Raw genomic sequence first — 21,850 nt, 5'->3', positions numbered from 1 at the left:
ACTACTTTTTTCTCCCTATTGTTTGCATGAAATATCTTTTTCTAACCGTGACTTTTAGTCTGTATATGTCTTTTGATTTGAGGTGAGTCTCTTGTAAGCAGCAGCATATAGATGGGTCTTGCTTTTTTATCCATTCTATTACTCTGTGTCTTTTGATTGGTGCATTCAGTCCATTTACATTTAGGGTGATTATTGAAAGATATGTACTTCTTGCCATTGCAGGCTTTAGATTCGTGGTTACCAATGGTTCAAGGGTAGTTTCTTTACTGTCTAACCATCTAACTTAACTCTCTTACCAAGCTATTATAAACACAGTCTGGTGATTCTTTATTTATCTCCATTCTTATTCCTCCTCCTCCATTCTTTATATGTTAGGTGTTTTTTTTCTGTACTCTTTTGTGTTTCCTTTGACTAATTTTGTGATTAGTTGATTTTATTTTTGCCTTTAGTTTGTATTTGGTTGGTCTGCTTTCTTTGTTTTGATTTTATTTTCTCTGTTGACATCTATTTAGCTTTAGGAGTGCTTCCATCTAGAACTTTCCCTTCAAAATACCCTGTAGAGGTGGTTTGTGGGAGGTAAATTCCCTCAACTTTTGCTTGTCTTGGATTTGTTTGGTCCCTCCTTCAAATTTAAATTATAATTGTGCTGGTTACAGTATCCTTGGTTCAAGGCCCTTCTGTTTCATTGCCTTAAATATATTATGCCATTCTCTTCTGGCCTGTAAAGTTTCTGCTGAGAGGTCTGATGATAGCCTGATGGGTTTTCTTTTGTAGGTGACCTTTTTTCTCTCTATGGCTGCCTTTAATATTCTGTCCTTGTATTTGATCTTTGCCATTTTAATTATTATATGTCTTGGTGTTGTCCTCCTTGGGTCCCTTTTGTTGGGAGATCTGTTGGCTTCCATGGTCTGAGAGAATATTTCCTCCCCCAGTTTGGGGAAGTTTTCAGAAATTATTTCTTCAAAGATACTTTCTATCCCATTTTCTCTCTCTTCTTCTTCTGGGTCCCCTATAATGCGAATATTGTTCCGTTTGGAATGGTCACACAGTTCTCTTAATATTCTTTCATTCCTGGAGATCCTTTTATCTCTCTCTGCCTCAACTTCTCTGTATTCCTGTTCTCTGATTTATATTCCATTAATAGTCTCTTACAGCTCATCCACTCCGCTCTTAAGTCCTTCCAGAGGTTGCTTCATTTCTGTATTCTCCCTCCTGACTTGATCCCTTAGCTCTTGCATACTTCTCTGCAGGTCCATTCAGCATGGTATGACCTTTATTTTGAATTCTTTTTCAGAAAGATTGGTTAAATCTATCTCCCCAGGCTATCCCTTGGTGGTTCTCTGGGTAATTCTGGACTGGACCAAATTCTTCTGCCTTTTCATGGTGATAGTGTTAGTTGTAGGCAGGTAGCACATGTGTCATCTGGGAGAACAAAGTCCTTTCCTGCTTGCTGGTCACCTTGCCCTTGTCCGCTGCCTGTGTTGGTTACCTGCACACCTGGAGCAGTGTCTGGGTCAATTCCCTAAGCTGCCACAGGCAGGGCCACCATCAGGGTAGTCCAGAGCCCTGCAGGGAGTGACAGGCAAGCCAGCTCTTTTCTCTTGCAAGATCGGTGCCCCTTCGCACCTTGCCCCAGCTTCTTCTGCCCACACCAGGCAGTTGTGCACCAGCAGTGGCCCCTGAGTCTAGCCCAGGTGTCTGTGCACTGGGAGGAGACTCTTGGTGGTTGCTGTGGGCTCATCCACTGTGGGTGGGGCCGTGCCGGCTGCGGGGTACGAATGGCAGGCTGCTTATCACTGTGAGGGGCTTTAGAGTTGCATTGCCACCCAGGGGGCTAGGGCACCTGAAGTTCCTCAGGATTCCCAGCTTGCTGGGCTGAGTGTCTTGGGACAATTCCATCCAACTGTAAGGTCCCTGTCCCCTTAAGACTTTCAAACAGCACTTGCTTTTCTTTTGTCCTGGGGGAGCCAGCTGCAGGGACCTGCTCACAAATTTTACTTTTCCGTTTCCCTAATATCCAGCACACCATGCACTGTGTGTCTGCACTCCCAGTGTGGATTACTAGAGCTGGTTGTTTAGCAGTCCTGTGCTTCCACTCCTTCCCCACTCCGACTACTTTCCTTTCACCAGTGAGCTGGGGTGGGGGGAGCACTTGGGTCCCACTGGACCATAGCTTGTATCTTACCCCCTTCATGAGATGCTGAGTTCTCACAGATGCAGATGTAGCCTGGCTGTGGTACTGTATCCTCTGGTCTCTCTTTTAGGTATAGTTGTATTTGTTGTATTTTCAAAAAATATATATGGTTTTGGGAGGAGATTTCTGTTGCCCTACTCACGCCACCATGTTGGCTCCTCACAATCTATTTTTGATGTTTTCATAAATGAAATTGTTTCATTTATTTTTCAGGTAGTTTATTGTTAGGGTATAGAAAAACAACTGATTTTTGTATTTTGATTTTGTATTCTCAGCAGGTATATTACTAATTTCTGTATTATCCCACCATTTTTGTATAGTTATATAAAATGTTATAACTGATTGCAAGACAGGAATTTCTTGTCATTTTTATGTAAATATTAAAAAAACTCAAGATCAGAAGCAAGTTCTTAAAGTTGTTATCTAATCTTCTACCTACTGTGGGGAAGCAAGTTATACAAGGAATATTTAAGTGAAACAGAGATTTAAAGCTAGGAAGAAACTGAATGACAAAGTTATATTCTATATCAGAAGCAAATCACTATCACATAATTTTCATAAGAACTCCAGTTATTTCAGTTAATAGGACAAGATGATATGTAAGGGAAAGACAGCATATTTAACTCAATATTTAAGAATCATTTTAAATTTGCAACATATATTTGCTTTTCCAATACAGGAGGATTCAACTATTTTTAAAAATATCACTACTAGTGGTCATTAATTCTTGACTCCCCTTCACATAATTACTCCTTCTATCCTTGATGAATAATTGACAAAAATTTAAAGAGAAATAATAATGAAAAATATGAGAAAATGAAGATGCATAAATGCAGGCTGATACATCTGGATCCTGCATGATATGTTTTAAAACACAATGAATGGAAATTTTAAGACAACAATAAAATTTCTAACTTGTAAGTATAATCAATGACAGACAAAAATGTAGATCACATTATTAATGTTCCATTTAATTAGTTGTTTTATTTTAATTCCATTTAAGAAGTTGTGTAATTAACCCAGAGGCTCAGAAGTTCAGAAGAGCATTATAAAATTCCACCCATCTACAGAAATTATGAAGTAGTGTTGGAAGAGGCTGGATAATATTGAGTTAAAGGTGTGTGTGTCATTGAGGATTTGACTTGTGTGCTTTTTTCTTTTTAGAGAATCATCCAGTGACATATAATTATATATATTTTAAGTACAATATTGATATCCTCTTCCCCAGAACTTTACTAATAAAATAGCATAGGACAATTATAAGTCATTCTTATTTGTTTGTCAACACCTCTTCCCTTTAAGACTGTAAGATCCTTGTTCAATTTCTCTGAGTATTTGAAAGTGAGTATTTCAGTTTGACTTTTCCCTGTTACTCCAAAACAAAGACAAATTTTAGGAGAATAAAATTTAAATGTTAAAATATGCATTTTTTCAAAAATTACAATTGTTTGTCTGTTATTTAAAGTTTTTTTTTCTTTTTTTGTGTTTTCTCTCTTTCAGTTTGGTAATCAAAGGCTTCTTCACAAAATAGAAATACAGAGCCTGTGTACTAGATTGACACTTGTGAGTTCTAATTAGTTCATAGCCTGATTGTAGTTACCTCTTTCTTCTTTTTAAGGAGAATAAGTTAAGTTTTCAGTTCTTTGCCCTTAGGCAGGATCTGGAGGAACTGATCTGAATATATACACAATTTATTAAAAAGGCCTCAAAAACTTTTTACATCAAATGAACATATGCAGGTGAATAATGTTGCCGTATTACAGTCATAACTGGATGCATGCTGGAGGAATTTATTAACTGATAATAATAGTCCATGTATTTATTGAAGAAATATGCTTTGCACCCAGTAAGTCCATCAAGCTTCAAGATCATAATAAAAACCAAGCTCTAAGAAATATTCCAATACCAATCCCAGTGGTGGTCAAATAACCAAAGGGAGAAAATAACTATGCATGGTGAATAATGTTCTTTCCAGTAACATTTTAATAAACATTTTAATAAATAATTTTATATACCTATCCATCTTTCTATAACTATATCCATGTATTTACTGATATTCATAGCTACATTTCATTAATTTTCATGGGAAATAATCACACATATGCGAAGAAGAGTGGTCCCAGAGATGAAGTAGAATTAAAAACCATCCCTTTTTAAAATTGAAATACCTGTCCAAAATTGAACTAGGTGGAGCATGCTTATAATTTATAGCACTTGATTGGTAAGCGTGTTAATGACAGCACTTCAGGAGTGGGTGAAGATGGAAGACATCTGCTTCTTGGGATAACCTCCTGAGATGTATGATTCAGCCACTTTGAGCAAAGGGTCTTTTCTCAAATTAAGGAAAGCTAAATTTTCTGCTGAATAATTAAGTTGAACTAAGAACATTTTGCTCTGTCCCTAGTGGATATCATAAAGATCATTTTGATTCTCCCAGTTATAAACAAAAATAAATTATCTTTGAAAGTAAATTACACTTTAACTTTTCCCTGAGTATGCTGCCAAAATATTTGCCAATATAGTTTCATGCTTTTTTTTTTCTGAGAATAAAGGACTTTCATACATTTTGGCAAAGGAAAAAAAACCTCACTCAAATTCAGAAATAAAAACAATGCTTTTTAAAAAATAAAATAAAATGTCTTTGTTAACATATTATTATTACCAATATACACTTTGATATCATTTCACCATTTTGAGAGTTTGACTCCTTTTGCGTTATGTATAATATTGTGTCCAACTAAGAAAAAAACAATTTCTAACGGATTTTATGAAATCAGGATTAACAAAGAGAGGGATTATTGAGCAATGAGAATCACTGTGGCTATATAGAGTTCATGAATCTCAATAGAAGGTAAATTCAAATTAATATAATAAAAAATTGAATGTTTTAAAGACTATCCGCTCTTTCTTAATAGAATTCTGATCAAAAGACTGCTCTTAATGGTTGATGAGGGTAGACTATAGTGCTATGCACAAGAGATTTCACCGAGTTGAATACTTAAAGTAGGTTAGGAACTAGAAAAACTTAAAAAGAGCTCTTTATTCCTACTAATTCTCAAAATGCCAACCATTTCCAGAATATTTTTCTTATTTATTTTGATTGAAAATATGATTTCCAGAATATTTTCTTTTAATTGCTTAATATAACTATGTTATTAGGCTTAATACATTGAGCTATTAGTGTGACTTGAGGGATATAGATCATTGGACAACAGAATGGGAGACAAACAGATATAGTCTCTTGATAGGGACAGGATGAATCTAGGGAGGAGAGTTTTGAACTGTTGTGTGTCTCTAAGCACAAAGGTCCAGGTGTACCATTTAGTGGAGAGGACTGGTGAACAATGGCTCAAAGCCACCAGGAAAAATTGCACTGTAAGTGCACCATTAAGAAAAATGAGGCTTGTGGTTAGAACTACATGATATTTAACAACTTGCCTTGATTAACCTAGCTTTTTGTTTTTGTTTTTGTAGGTTATAGTTTGTGGACATATTCTGATTTCCTTTCCATTACTAAGGTTCATGATGTAGCCAGGCTATTACTTTGCTCCCAAAATACCGAGGATACATACCAGTTGCTTCATTTTTTGTTTTTCTCCAGGAACTATCATCCTCCTTAACATTTTTTTTTATGGTCATAAACCTGATTCATCTTTCTAGATAACTTTGTTTTGGATATTTTATAGACTCGTTTGTATAAATTAACCTTCCTCTCAAAAGTAATTTCACATTTTACTGATTATACTAGACATTCTTTTTATTTGCCATCTGAGTCATCAAGTGCATCACTGTTAAACTGAGTTCCTAGTTAAATGATAAGTTCCTTTACAATACATTCTAAAGGCAGCAATAAAATATTTATTTTGGCTGATAAATTACAAAGACACAAAGATTACTAAATTAACCAAACATTGTATTAAAAAATATTTTCTTTTTTGTTTACCCAGAAATTTGATTACATCTTTTTGAAGTAGGTAAATATTTTAAATGATTGTCCATTTGCTTGTTCAAATGCTCCATGGGACTTTCTTTTTTGGGGGAAGCAATCAATGAAATTATAAGTAAATGCGTTTAAAGGAAAATATGCTTTTATGCTTAATACTTTGGAATGTTAAAGTTTTATCATGTTTGTTTTAAGTGTCTAATCTCTAAATCCATTTGTACTTAAAGTTAATCTTCTACTCAAAATAATTTCCTTTGAATTTACATTTATATACAAAAGTAGATGTTCACTATTTATTTTATGTATGGTATGAACATCAAAGGAAAAATGCAGACATATAAATTTTAGAAATAATGCAAGCGTATTTGAAAAATATAGAATATATATGAAATGCACACACAGTAACATGATTCCAGGGAAAATAATCAGGATGAATTAATCATACAAAGTATAATCTCATTAGTAGACTTGCCAGAGCCTCAATTCTTTATTAAAGGAATACTTCCAGACAATTACATCAGTCTATGAATATGTGCCTTGATTATGTAAAAGTCAATATGTTACATCTAAAAGCAAATTAAATTGCCTTATTGTCCCCAAAAACATTTCTCTGAAAGTTGAGAATCACCAAAAAATATTTATGAAATTATTACATGTATTTCTGTTGTTCCAGTAGACTGTATATCTCTTGAGTATATTTCCTACCTTAGATGTATTTATTCTAGTGATTAAAACACTTCTAAAATACAACTTGGTACATCAATAGAGATTATGAATTCTAAGAAATGTACTGAATATAAGATAGAAAAAAAAGCATATTGAGTGGCATTCACTTTCATTTAATGCTACTTACTAAAATTTTCTTCTACATGAAAGTCTATTTCTTCTAAATAAAATATTCCATATTAGCTCCACTTTTAACTTGTGATTAATTTACTTAAAAAGGACTTGGATCTGGTTACTACCAGTTCATGACTTTTTGATAAATTCGGTTGGTTTCAGAAGAAGGAATCTTTTTGTTGTAAATAGTGAAGGTCACAAATCTACTATTTCAGCTCCTTCAGCAGAGAAATAAAAGGTTATTTAGACCTTTTGCAGCTGTCTGAGAAGTGTATAAATGTCTTTAATATTAATGCGGTTCTCTTACTTTTAGTATTCCTTAGAGAACCTAATACCAGAGGTCAGTTCCTCTGTTTCTGTAATGAAACAGAGTCTTGTTAAATGTTGTGTAAAACTATGTCTTTCTGCCTTTTCTCCTTTGCTGCAACCAGAATGCAAATTGCAGAATATATATTTACTAAAACATAAAGAATTTTGCCAAAATAGGGCAGTTGTTCTTCTGTAGTGCCAATTATTTTATTATAAAACCTAGCACTTAGTATTTGCCTAACATTAAAAGTATAATAAATACAACAATGTAATATATGCCTCACTGGAGTCCATATACTCTAAGTAAATTAAGAAAAATTTCAACATGATGAAAACTAAGGGAAGATATATGCTAAAATTGCTAGTCATGGACATTTCATGGCATGATTGAACCATGAGAACAGTTTCTTGACTGTGTAATCAGTGCTTTGGTTTACCTAGTGGATTCTAAAACGATAAAATACAGAGCGATAAATTGGTAGATCTATAGATACAAGCATCAATGATATAGATAGATGTATAAAATGCCAATCATTCACTTAGACACTCAAAAATATTCCTTGATTACTACCATGTATCTGTATCATGAAAGTTACTGGAGTTAGAGGTGTAATAATATTTGTTTAACTAGCATTATTAACTGTGACACTTCCAGGGCCATCTTTCAAGAATGTGCTATCATGAATAATTAGGTATTGTGTAGAAAACAGGTTTTAATATTTTTAAGTCGGTAAAGTTTTTGAGAAATTATTTCAAACTGACGAGATTATTCTTGTGTTAGTAAACAGTTCAGTCTCCAAGAAGTATAGTGGAATATAAACTATTTACAAAAATATATGAATAGGAACTTTCTTATTAATATTTTTAAGATGGAAATTATTTACAACTTACTAGTGTTTCACAGAGAATATTTCCATTGACATAGGTCAAAATACTTGTTTGATTTTATTTTTTACTCTTCATCCAGATGTTTAAGGTGATCAGAGCACATTATATACCTTAGTTATTTGAATGCTGGAGATTAACTATCTCACCATGTATTGTCCTTTATTTATAAACTAAGCATTGTCATTTTAAAATGATTATAGGCCAAATCCTAGTTGATGTTTTCAAGAGGCTATGAGATGGATTACTATCTGTTTTACTTGCTTTATTAGCACCAGGCAATTACAACAATAATAGCAACTAGAATTTGTAAACTGTGAGAAGAAGCTTGCATAATCTGTAACCCCGGGTTCAAAAGAACCCAGTGGAAACATAATGACACAATTTATGCATGAATAAATTGAGGCTCCAGGGATGTAAGTAACTTCCTAAATTTAAAATTACCTATTAAATTGCAGCAAGAGGAACTGAACTTGGTGTAATGAACTCAAAAATTTTTGCACTTTCCACCATATCCTTCTGACTGTCCATAGCTGCAGACTCATGTGCTTTGCATACATTCTAAAAGGGAGAATGCACACCATGAAAGTAAGTACACACAGTAACATGGACTGAGAGCTGCATGAAATTCATAAATTTCAAATTATACTGATGTGTACAGTTTGACAGACGTGACTGATCTGAGCAAGTCAATAGTATGAACTTCTGTTCCATCTTTGTTTTTGTGGCAATAATTTAAACTTTAATACATATATATAGTGACCATCTGAGAAAGAAAATAGACTTTGGACAATTGAAGGGTACAATATATCTCAGATTTTCCTGCCAGTGCTTGAATGCACACATTCACAAAAATAGGAGGGAGGCCAATTCTTCAGCTATCTTTTTGGAACTTTTAAATAGACTCTTGAAAACTGATTATTGCTGGTGAAAAGACACCAGTTCTCCAGGGAGTAAATTATGGAGTGGAGAATAGAGTATCGTCCATTTATTCCTCAAAACTGGTAAGGGATAGGTTGCCTAGGAGGAATGCTAGAATAAAAATAGATATGCTTTGACAAATGAGCTTCTATGGATATGAGAGCAAGAAAATGTATTCAGATAAAAAGTTATCCAAACTTTATACATAGGATGATCTACTTCACACTATCTCTTACCCCATAAAAGAGATTTGAAAGTCATGGTAGTCATCTTCAATGAACATTATACTGTTCTAATCAAAAGGTCAGTGGAATACTTAATGAAAAAGGTCAAGGTCCCAAACAAAATATTAACTACCTTTTGGGAAAAAGATGGTATATAATTCATATTCTCCAAAGAAAATATGTAGTTAAAATTATAAAGTGAAAAAAAATTAGAAGGAGAAACTGACAGAGATCAGAACCAAAGAAATTAAGATAAAATGAAAGAAAAATAGTAAAATACATATGAATTTTTAACTTGGAAGAACCTACACTAAGAACAACTAAGTTTGTGTGCCATACAATCATGAAAGCCTTCGTTGGAATTCAGGGGTATTAGTCCCTGGAATGATAGAAAAATATCCTATTGAAACTTTAAAATAAATATGGAGAAAGCACAAGAAATTTTAATATGTGATAAAGTACTTACTTAGGGTGAAGATGCTTTTACAAATGTAAATACCAAAGGTATTTTTAGAGCTTAGTTGATGGATTATTGATGAGCTTCAGATGAAAACAGATCCTTTTAGCCAAATATATCCTCTAACATGGTAAGAGATCCCAAAATATACTGGATGAAAAATGGTCCTAACTAAGTAGTAATTCTAAATACTTAATATGAAAGTTATCTAAACACCAAAGCCCTTGAGAATTTGACTGTAATTACTAATTTGTAGACATTCTAAAAATTAGTTAGTGTTCAGAAGATGGCAGGCCATTATTATTCTAAGCCACTATTCTTCCATCATTATTGTCAAATTTTAAGGTGAAACAAAATTATTCTAGAAGGAACAGAGACTAAAAATAATAAGAGTCATTTCGTTGAATTACTCAAAGTAAGGTGAATTTTCCTTGAGTGGAGATAATATATTTAATTCCAATTACCATCAGCTTTCACCTTACTGCCTACATATAATCCTTATGAAGTAAGTAGTTGTTAGAGTATGGATTTTAACATCAAATAATCTACAGCAGGCTTTTCTACTTACCTTGTGACTTCTTCAGGGCATATGCTATATTTAAACTCTAAATTAACTTCTCTTCAATTTTATTTAAATCTATAGCACACTAATTTTCAGACACTTGAGAAAATGTAAATATATAATAACCTCAATATGCATAAAAGCAATATATTAGTTACTCAAAGGTAATCAATTAATTTGGTTCTTAATCAGACTAAAACATAGGAAAAACATCTATCCTCTACAGATACATACATGTAGAAGACACTGTAAAACTGAACACCTTACTCATGTGCATCTTAACATTTTGCCCTTCAAAGTCAGAATATGAAATGGTAATACATCCAATACCTGTGTGTTTTGTCAAAATGCCATGCAGAGAATCATCAATGACATTTTTAATTATCTTTGGCTTAAAAACCAGTGCCATAAAATTTTCTCAGAATTCCAAGTTAAATAAAAGTTTATAATTGCTGATGTATTGCTATGTGTTGTTTTACTGAACAAGACAGCTAAGGAATTCATATCGTTTCACTTTTAGCTTTGGTTGCCATGGAACACTGAATTTGTTCTCTGCTGCAGTTTCTTCTGTTATCCTTTGTGTTTTGGTAACTATAAGAACAACTCTGACATATTTATTATTTATTTATTTTCCCTACTATTAATCAGGATATAAGGATAATTTTGATCGGTAATAGTTTCCTTAAACTTTATCATGTGAATAGAATTGTTCTAGTGATTATATAACTAGGAAGACCAAACAGAAAAAGGTTTTAATGAACATCTACTTTATTTAGGACACAACTCAAGGCACCTAGGTTCTGACATCTTGTGAAACCACTATGCCTTTGGTTGCTATCCTGCACAGTTAAAACAGGTTTCTCTTTACATCTGTAAATGAGTCCACACAAAGAAGAAAAAATAAAAAGCCTTGGGAAACAATTTACCCTTCCTATGGAAAAATCTCAGAAATTGCACGCATCATTTCTGCTCATTTCTCATTCTCCTGAATTTAACATGTTACAACTCATAGCAGCAAGAAAAGCTGATAAGGACCAGCCATGTGCCTAGCTAAAATTGGGTGGGGAGATATTTAGAGTTCCATATGGAGGAAGAGGATGAGTATTGGAGTAAAATTATCATCTCAGACAAGTTTCTTAGCCTGATGTATTTCCAACTTACCATCTGGCCTCTGTGTGTAATAAGAAAGCAACATACATTGCCGAGGAAGGTCTTTGGTTTTATAAATAGGCATAATTTGGCATTCCAGTTCCACTAATTATTAATGATGAATAGTTGTCAAGATATTTAATGTTTCTAAGTTGCTATACTGTGATCGAGGAAATGTGGGTAAAATATCTAATTTAGAGGTTTATTGACTTAAGTATGATTCTGTAATATAAGTAAAAATAATGACAGCAATTACTATTGTTAGAGATGAAATTATAAATTGCATTTTATTGAAATACTTTATTCCTTGTCCATTAGTTATGATAATGCTTCAATCAACACGATCTTCTGGATTTATGTCTCTAAGAACTTCCATACACACACATCCCAGACAGCCTCTATGTGTTAAGTAGGAAGACCCAAAGGAAATGTTTTCCTATAGGAGAAGATGGGCTAACTAAGAAATATTGTTCCATTATAATTAAATAGGCGGGACTCATGTTATAGACCAAAAACTAAATGTATATTTATCGCTTTGGCTATATGCAATTTAGCAAGTCAGTGCTACTTGGAAAGCAATGCTTTTCAAGTGAAATTCTCCTTTTTCCCCACTAATATTTGTTTTGGTTCCAATAATAAGTATGGAGACAGCTGAAATAAAGACTGAGAGTGGGAGTCACCTGCAAAAATATATACTTGAATGATTTTTCTCCTGATGAGTCTATTAGTTACTATGGTGACAATCTGTTCAAGCACTTAAAGAGAAAATAGTGTCTTTTCCATCATTTGAGAAACAAATTTTTTTATTTTTGTTAGAAAATTATGTTTACAATTTTGTTTAGAAATTTGTTGGTTTTCATATGTTTTTACATGTAAAACATGTTGATTTTGCCAGGTCTTCATATTACAGCTTTTTAATTCAAAATTAATTTTTAATTGATTATATTTGCTCCAAAAATTTACTACAAAGGTATTTTAAAACCAAATATTTTCTGCCCCATGTGTATATATATATATGTATATTAGAAGTTACTTTTTTAATGTAAAAATTATTTATTAATTTTTTAAATATATGTCTGAATAAATTATGCAATTAATAAGGTCATTTAAGTTTTGATTAATGTCTTCTATGAGTTTCTTGACAGAGGAAAATCCTGTCTGAAGTAAAATGGATAGCAATACTATCAGGTAAACATTGAGTTTAAGTCTCATAATTCATTGTTTATTATCAATTTTCTCATGTATAGGACATTTTTATGTGGGGATAGTTTTTAAATTAATATGCGATTTTACTCTGAAGCAATCACTTTAGCTTGGCTAGCTAGGGCAGTGATTTTTGTGCGTGTGCTAGAAGTTATAGGGCATTGATTATCCTTGTTTGTTTCACTGATACTATAATTAATAAGTAAAACAAAGTGAGTGAAGTTGAAGACAAAATGAAGTTAATTACCACTGAAAAGAAAATTGCAATCAATCCAAGCATTGTTGTAATTAGAATTTAGAATCTGAAACTATTCTTAGCAGGAAATTTATACAATCTGTATTTTTGAATTTCTGACTTCATAGGCTTAACTTTTGAATTCTGAATGTTTGCTTTCTTTTTCAAATCTTGCCTATTCTGCCTGCTTGTAACACTGGTATTGCACTAGTGATCTACCTAACACCTTGCCTTTTATTGTTTGTCATATCCAATTCAGTCATTTGTTCTTATTTACTGCTTGCATATTCCACATCCTTTTGGCTTACTTCCCCTCCCACTCAATTCCTATTTGTTTCCAGTTTAGATTTATCATAAGAAAACTACATGAGATTAATTTCTCACTCAAAGTTTCCCTAGCTATTTAAGTCATATAATCTCTTTATAGGTAAATTTATTTAGCAGTTACATGGGTAAAATGTGTATCTCCTGGGGATATTGGAAAGGCTTAAGTCCTCATCATATCACATCAAACACTGGACACTATCAAGGAATTGATATTCTTGTATAATCTTCCCACTGGATATCTTACTAAATTCTGACATACACATACAAAAAAAAACTGTTAAGGAGCTTTCTGAATAATTAATATCCTCACAGAAAGAAATATCAGTAACATTAAACTTACCCCCAAAATATCAGAATCAAATTGTACAAAATTATCAGGAACATTATATTTCCCTTAAAATATTAAATGAATGTGTTGATCCTTTACAACTAGCTCTTAACTGAGGGCTTTAACAATGAGCTTCTAGTGAATATAACATTCATCTTCATTACGCCTATCTTCCAGTCCAGCTCTGTGCCAGGGGCACCTTTTAGGAATATTGTCTTAAGATATCTTTATTATTGAATCTTGAAGCACCAGTTAGTAAACAAGAATATCAAAAGAAAATTCTAGACAAGTCCACTCTAAGCAATCTCCAGCCCAAATAAAGAAAACAAAACTATATATAAAAGAAGAAAACATACAATAGAAGAGATTGGTAAATGTAGATTTATGGTAGTGGGACTCGCCAAACCACAGTGAATCTGCTCCCTGACAAAAGTAACAAAATTACTGGCAAAACGATAAAAAAATGAGTCACTTCAGAACTCTGTAAATTAAAGGCCCAGAACAAGCTAACAGCATTTACTAAAGAAAACCACTAAGCCACGTGAGAACACGTGAAGACATCAAGAAAAAAAGGACACGAGTTCCCAAATTACTATTAAATTTAAAAATATTAGGGACATACTATAAATAGTCTTGTGCCAATAAATTTGACTAGTTATGCAAAGTGGACAAATTCCTTGAAAGAGACAAACTACCAAAGCTCAAACAAGAACAAACAGATATGAGTGATCCTGTATCTATTAAAGGCATTGAATTTGTAGGTTAATCTTCATATAATGAAAACTCTAGGATAAAATAGTTTCACTGAAGAATTCTAGTTTCTACTTCATTTAAAAAGTAAATATTACCACTTCTACCCAACTTCTTGCAGAAAATTGATGAGTAAAGAATACATACCAACTCATTTGATAAGGCCAATATTACTCTAATGACCAAGCTAGACAGATATTATAAGAAAATATATGAAAGTCAGAAGTGTTTCTATGTACTAGAACAAACCATTGAACATATAAAAGTTATTGGTTTGCAGTGGCATGAAAAGATCTGAAACACATAGGGATGAATCTGAAAGAAAGAATGATGTAAAAGACTTCTACACCACAAAGTCTGAAGCACCACTGAGAGAAAAAGAAAGAAAACCAAAACAAATGGAGAGATACACCATACCCATGAAACAGAAGACTGAATAAGATGACAATTTTCTGCAAACTGTTATATAGATTCACTGCAATTCCAATCAAAATCCCAGCAGACTTTTTACAGAAATCTGAATTCTGATTCTAAAATTGTATGACCATTCAAAGGACATACAATAGTCAAAACAACAATGTAAAATAGCTATGTTTGAAGATTGCTATAAAGTAATATTGAGCGAAAGAATGTGGTATTATTTTCAAAATAGAAAAGTGGAGCAAAATAAAGCAATAAACCCATGTACATATACGTAGCTGATTTTTGACATAGATGCAAACAATTATGTGGAAAAGAACAGCCTTTTCAACAATTGGTGCTGTAAGATTTGGAAAGCCATATGGAAAAAAATACAAAATATATTTGATCCACAACTTGCATCATATAAATCATTAATTCAAAATAAATCATAGATCTAGATGGAAGACCTAAAATTCCAGTACGTCTAGGATAAATTATACTAGCCATTGCAAAGCTATGTTACACAAAAATTTTCTAGATAACAAACTAAAGATACGAGCCACAAATGAAAAGAATTGATGAACTGTACTTCATTGAAATTAAGAACTTCTACTCTTAGAAAGATACTACTAAGCAAATGGAAACATAATTCAAAGGCTAGGTGAAAATACTTTCAAATCATATAACTGAGGATAAAAAAAGGTCTGAGATTTGTAATACCCTCCCCAAATGCAACAGTACACAGTAAATCCAATAAAGAAAGATATGAGCAAAAGATTACAACAAACAGTTCACCAGAGAAGATGAATGAGTGGCAAATAACTACATGGAAAAATGTTATACATTGTTAGTCTTAGGAAAATGTAAACTAAAACTACAATAAGATATCTTTGTACACCTGTTAAAATGGCTAAAATTTAAAACAAATAAATAAAACAATAGAAAGAAAAAAATATTGGTTCTGCCAAATGCTGGCGGGAATGTGGAGGGTGTGGAGGAAGTAGAACTCATATATACTGCATGTGGCAATATGAAGTGAAACAACCACTTTGTAAAACAGTTTTGCAGCCCCTCAAAGAAAAAGATACATCTACATATGATTCAGCCATTCTACACTTCGGTATTTCTCCAAGTGAAACAAAAGAATAAATTCATACAAAACGTGGATGCAAGTTTTTATGGCAGCTATACTTACAGTAACTCAAACATAAAAGTAATGTTGGTCAACATGTATATGGGTAAACAAATTGGTATATCCATGTAATAACATACAATTTAGCAATATAAATGAACTTCTGACACAAATTATTAAAATATACAACTTTCAAAGTAACTATGTTGGGTGAGTCAAGACTAATATATGTGTGTGTATATAAGTGTATATATTTACATATCTAAATCTAAGGCAGGTCTTAGAATTAAGGGCATAGCATTCTAGCACAGAACTAGTCTCTGGGAATGGAAAATAGGTGACCATGTCCTTTAGATTTAAGCTGTTACATGTTTTTATATTCTTACAGCACTGTATATACTAAATTAATTTCTGTAAGTGTTATTTATATATAAGCATTTACATAAGGGAGAGATAAATGTGGCTAAAGAATTAAAAGAAAGCCTCAAGAATAGTGTAAATTATACATATAATTTAAACAATTTCATATCTTAATTGTAGACAATTTTCATAGTTCATTCTTTCTGAAAATACTTATTTTTATATTCATTGATAAGCATGTTATTTTAATTATTTGCAATGTAATAAAAACAAAGTCTACCATGTCTTCTTTGTAATGATTCTGATAAAATTAACTGTGAACCCTACTTACAGTCCCCAAATACACATAGATTTGATAGCTATTTATTTTATTTTCCAACTAAAATCTTTTTATTTTTTGTTGGACTTTATTTACTTTTTATTACTTTTTGGTGAATAGTTTGAAGATATAAACATATTTAAGATTATATTAAATCTACTTTGACAATACATTAGAAATTCCTTTTAGAAACATTTTTTATATTTATAAATATGAAGAAAATTAAATTCAAATCATGACTCAGTAAATCTCTCTTTGGATATTAGCTGTGCTAACATATTTAATATCTTATTTTAAAAGTTCAGTAAATATGCAAATATGAAAAAAAATTGTGTTTAGGACAGTTTAGATTCTGAAAATGATTTACACGAATGAGTAAAGCCAATTATTTTAAGATTGTAATGTTAAAAATGAAGGCATTCATCCTCTGCCCTAGGCATTAGATTCTATCAAAATAATATTTGAAAGGTTCTGCATAACAGAACATGTTGTGGGAAAAGATTTGTCTCAGTTATTTAGCAACATACATAGTACCATTAATTTATATAATACTAGATTATATGAACTAACTCTACATATATGAAAATAATAAAATTACAATTATTTCAAAGAATATTCTTTTAAGATCTGTTGATATGCAAAGTTGTTATTAAAGTAGCCTGTGTTGGATGGAACTAAGCCGGAGAAGGAAGGGAAATTAGAGGTTGAATCAGCTTTAGGATTTACTTATTTTTTATTGTTTTTTTCCATCCCTTTTTCATCCAGAACAAACTGCTTTTTATCTTTTATTAACTGGAATTCTGAATAACATTTCATTTATTTTTTTTAAATCTTGCTATTTTAAAAAAGTTTGAAGTCTACTATCTTTAGGTAGATATATAAAAAGGTATGATTAACATAATTATATAGATGAATAATAAATAACCTCAACCCAAAGAAATTAGGTAATATGCACACAGTCACACAATTATTAAATCAAAAAACTATTTGTGAAACCTAAATTGCTTTTAGGCCCAACACTTGGCTAACTCTACCAGTTCATAGAACCATCTGCAAATAGGAAATACAATAGTAAAGAGGCAGAATTCAGTTCAGAAACCTGGGTTTAAATCTAGACTTTGCCACTTCCTTGTTTTGTGATACCTGTGATCTTACTTTCATGCAGAAAAACAGGACATTTAGAGCACTTACTTCTTAGGACTACTGGAAATTTTAAATGAAGCTATGAATCGCCAACTCAAGGCATGCTCAGGGCACAGCCTCACTCTGCTGGTGCCTTGAAGTGGTTTAAATGAGTTATGTCAGAAGTACCAGAACTTTGACAGAAGACATGCAGTGAGTCTCAGAAAAACTGACAGCCCATAAATTCCTTTTATTTCTCTCTGAGCATTTAATACATATTTTTATGTATATGCTCACAATAAAACATTTTAAAATAATGAGCTGATCAAATATGAAGCATAGCAAATGTAAAGGGCAGAGAAAAAAGCTTTTCCTAACCATATGTCAAAATAATTCCTTTGAACCTAAGTTATACTAGGCTAGGAGAAAATCATTGCTATCTGTGAAGGACGTTTGTCTGAACACTCAGAAAATGAGTGAATTCATAGATTAAGTCACCACTTAACTTAATGTGTGCTATGGGAAGCTACTCCTAGGTGAATCTCTATGAAAAGGGAGTCCCACGGTGAACTGGGCTTGGGAAATGATAAAATGCTGGTCACCCTCTTGGAGCCTGGTCTTGGAAATAACATTGCTCAGTTAGATTGCTCAGAAATTGTCCTCTAAAACAACAACAACCCAAACTTTTAAACTGATATAATGAAGTATTTCCTTTTTCTTTTCTTTTTTTTCTTTTTCTTTGGCCATCAGATTCCTCTTTCACAGTTTTCTCTTTTACTCCCACCAAAACTAATGCTTCATAACCCACATTGGGATAAACTCCTTTAAACCATGGGCGACATCCTAATACTGTGTCAATGTTAAAATAAATGTGCATTTTCCACAAAAATTCATCCCTTTCATACAGGATAGAAGAGATATTTAAGTTTCATTCAAAACAAGAGACACTAAAAATGAATACTCTATGATTTCATAGACTTATATTTTGATTTTTTTTTATTATCTTTACTTTTGGTAGGTTCTGAATTTGTCTGTGTCTGATAATAGCTCAAGGTTTTCTTCAAACCTCACCATAGGTTGATGTTGATCTAAAATGAACCCGGGAGAGTACAGAAATGCACCTATCTACTTTGTGATTGAAATCACAGGTGGAAATCTATTTCTCATTTGGTCTGCTTTCTTTGGTCTCAGACTTTTTCTTCAGTAAAAATTTGTTTATGTGATATAGAACATGCTCTACATATATAAGAATAAAATTACTCTCAAACCCATTAGACAATTGGTCTATAATGAATCTCAGAATTAACATTCATTTTGAAACCTAAATGGTTTAACTTATTGCTACACCAGCTCTTTATTTCATGGACTATAAAATTCACGAAATATTGAGCTTCATGGGCTATGAAATAAAGGCCTATAAAAGTGTCTTGGAATGTAATTATCTGCTAGATCAGATATTTTTACCAAACTCATAATAAAATACATTGAAAGTTTTGTTACAATTACTTGATATCTAAAAACAGGGGAAACTAATTAGAAAATAGATAAGGCCATCATGATATGCAAATAAAACAAATGAATGGCAATTAATAACAGGACCAAATCCTTCTGAAATTATTCAATGCAATTAAGGTTTCTTAAACCACTTTTATACCTGCTGAAAAATCTCAGAAAATGAGTAAACAGGTTTAATTACAGAAAATAAAACAAAATCACTACCGCCAAAGGTCTCTATCTGATACTTCACAGTTTTAGGTACTTATTTTACTTTCTTTTAAAATGGACTGAGAAATTACTTGAGTATTTAAATGTATCTTCCCGTGAGCTACAAGATGACTTCTCCTTTCTCCGTGTCCCCCTCCCCTCTTCCTCTACTAGATTATAGATTTACAATTACGATACCCTCAGAGGAGGAAAGAGTCATTTCATGAGATCCTGACATTCTTGCCATCTAGACATCTAATTTTAGTTTTTGTCACCATTCAGTTTCAATCAGTAGGACTGCTGAACTAGTGATGACTTTCCTATGCTGTGTTTTAATGCCTTCAGATTCTTAACACATTTTCTCTATTATAGACCATTCATGCATATTCTGGCAGTGCCCTATGTCCTGTCAACTGGATATTTCACTGAGAACATACTGGCTGAAAGATTACCCTCTTTTATCTCTTACTGTAAAACTGTCTCTCAGCAGTTATCTTCCCTTTTCACTTCAAAAATTCTCCTAAAATATCATCTGAAATAAATCATTCTAAACATTCAACTTAAATCCTATACTGACTTTCTGTTTCAGTCAACAGAGTGATTTAAATTATTCAGATATGCTATTTGTTTGATATTTGTGTGTACATAAACAACATTCATAAGAGTTAATTTCATTCTATACCGTTTTCCTGCCAGTTGTCTCCTAGTTCCTTCTTTAGCATAATTACTCAATAGGACAACAGCTGGTTGCCCCATAATATTTGCTCCCTTTCTTCCTTAATAAAATTGCTGATAATTTTGCTGAACACATAGCAATGATAAAAACCACAATTCCCAGCCACCTTTGGCATTCTGTCTGGTCCCTTAACTAATTCTTACCAACTGTTCCACGGTAGGTTCTAGAAACCCTCCTTAAAGAATACCTGTTATGTGTGCTTTTCTCTTTCTCTTCTTTTCACATCTGTTAAGTCAAGCAGTGAAGCAGTTCTTGAGCAGCAGCAGAGCTCCTAATAGTACATTTGCCGCACTCCTATACATTTAGTTGTTATAGAAACAAGGTGTCCATGTGGATTTAGACAGTTGAGCTGTACTCAGGGCACAACTCCCTGCCCTACCCGCAAGCCCATCAGCGCAATGCAGAGCAGACTCAAGTAGATGCTATAAATACAGGTCTGTTTCACAGCTGAAGAACCCTCAGCTTTGGAAACTCCTAATCATATAAGGGAGTTACTGGCAAACCTACCCAACATTCACCCAGAAGACATTACCTAATTATCCTGAAAGTAAGCAAATCTCCCTTGCAAATCAGAAGGAATATTTTCCTATCCTTGAATGTCTCTGGGAAGGGGAAATATTTTCGAAGAAGAGAGATGTCCCTAAAGCTCTCTGGAGAGCGTGGCTATTTTATCTTTCCAGGGATGCCTGCTTGTCCAGCCATTCTTAAAGTGACTTCTTGCCTCAGAAAATGTGCAGAAATGCAAGACCATAGAGAATTATCACTCCAAGACATGTTTTTTCTCATATATGGATGCAATGACATCTCAAAGATGAAGTTCACTGTAGATGCATGGTAAAATGGTGTGATAGAAGGAAGCTCAGTCCCTGAGATTCTCATGGAACTGAGCTACCATATAAGTCCTGGCTCCTTATCTGAGAACACAATATCTGCTGTGTTGAAGTCATGTTTATTTTGAGTTTCTTTTACATAATTACCTTTGGTTCTTCTTCAAAAATATGTTGAAATAACAGTCTAGTAACAATGAGTTTGCAAAATGTAGAAAAGTACAAAAAAAGAAAAATTTATCATAATTTATACATCATGAATAACATTATTAAAAGTTCAATCTAATCAGTGAATCAGACAATATTATAATGGCATATTCATTTAAATACAGGTCTATGTTTCTTAGTATTTTGTGAATAGAATTGTTGAGATCAAGTAACTCATCTCAAAATTTCAAAATTGTTTTCTTGAACTTCATACAGGTTTACTAAGAGTGAATGAAAGTGACCTCTTCAACATATTTTTTTTATTTTGCTGGATCACTAGTGAATTTGAACATCTTCATATGGTTTGTAACTAATTGTACTTTTACTCAACCTTGACATCTTAGGTTTTTGTCAATGAGTGTCTCAGGGTATGTGGCTGAGCCCACTTGCTTTTTCCCTTTGCAGTTGGTTGGGTTGATGTCATGCCAATCTGCCCAGTAGAATAAAGGGAGGACTCATTTAAGTAATTCAGACTTGGACTATAATTAGTTTTCCATTATCTATCCACTTCCAAATAGATTATGCTTTGGGATACTAAATTTTCAAACTTATATTACTAAAACTTACATGTTCTTAGGCTTTGTCAAATGGCATAAATCATTCTTTTGATTTCATTCTCAAAAAAGGCACGTCTCTAACTTCTACATGGCAAAGATTATTTGCTATTCAAATATATCACTGTTGACTAGAGCAGGATATCCCACCTATGCTCAT

This window comes from Manis javanica, chromosome 12 (assembly GCF_040802235.1).
Source record: "Manis javanica isolate MJ-LG chromosome 12, MJ_LKY, whole genome shotgun sequence".
NCBI classification, from domain to species: Eukaryota; Metazoa; Chordata; class Mammalia; order Pholidota; family Manidae; genus Manis; species Manis javanica.
Note: the sequence above shows the minus strand (reverse complement) of the source record.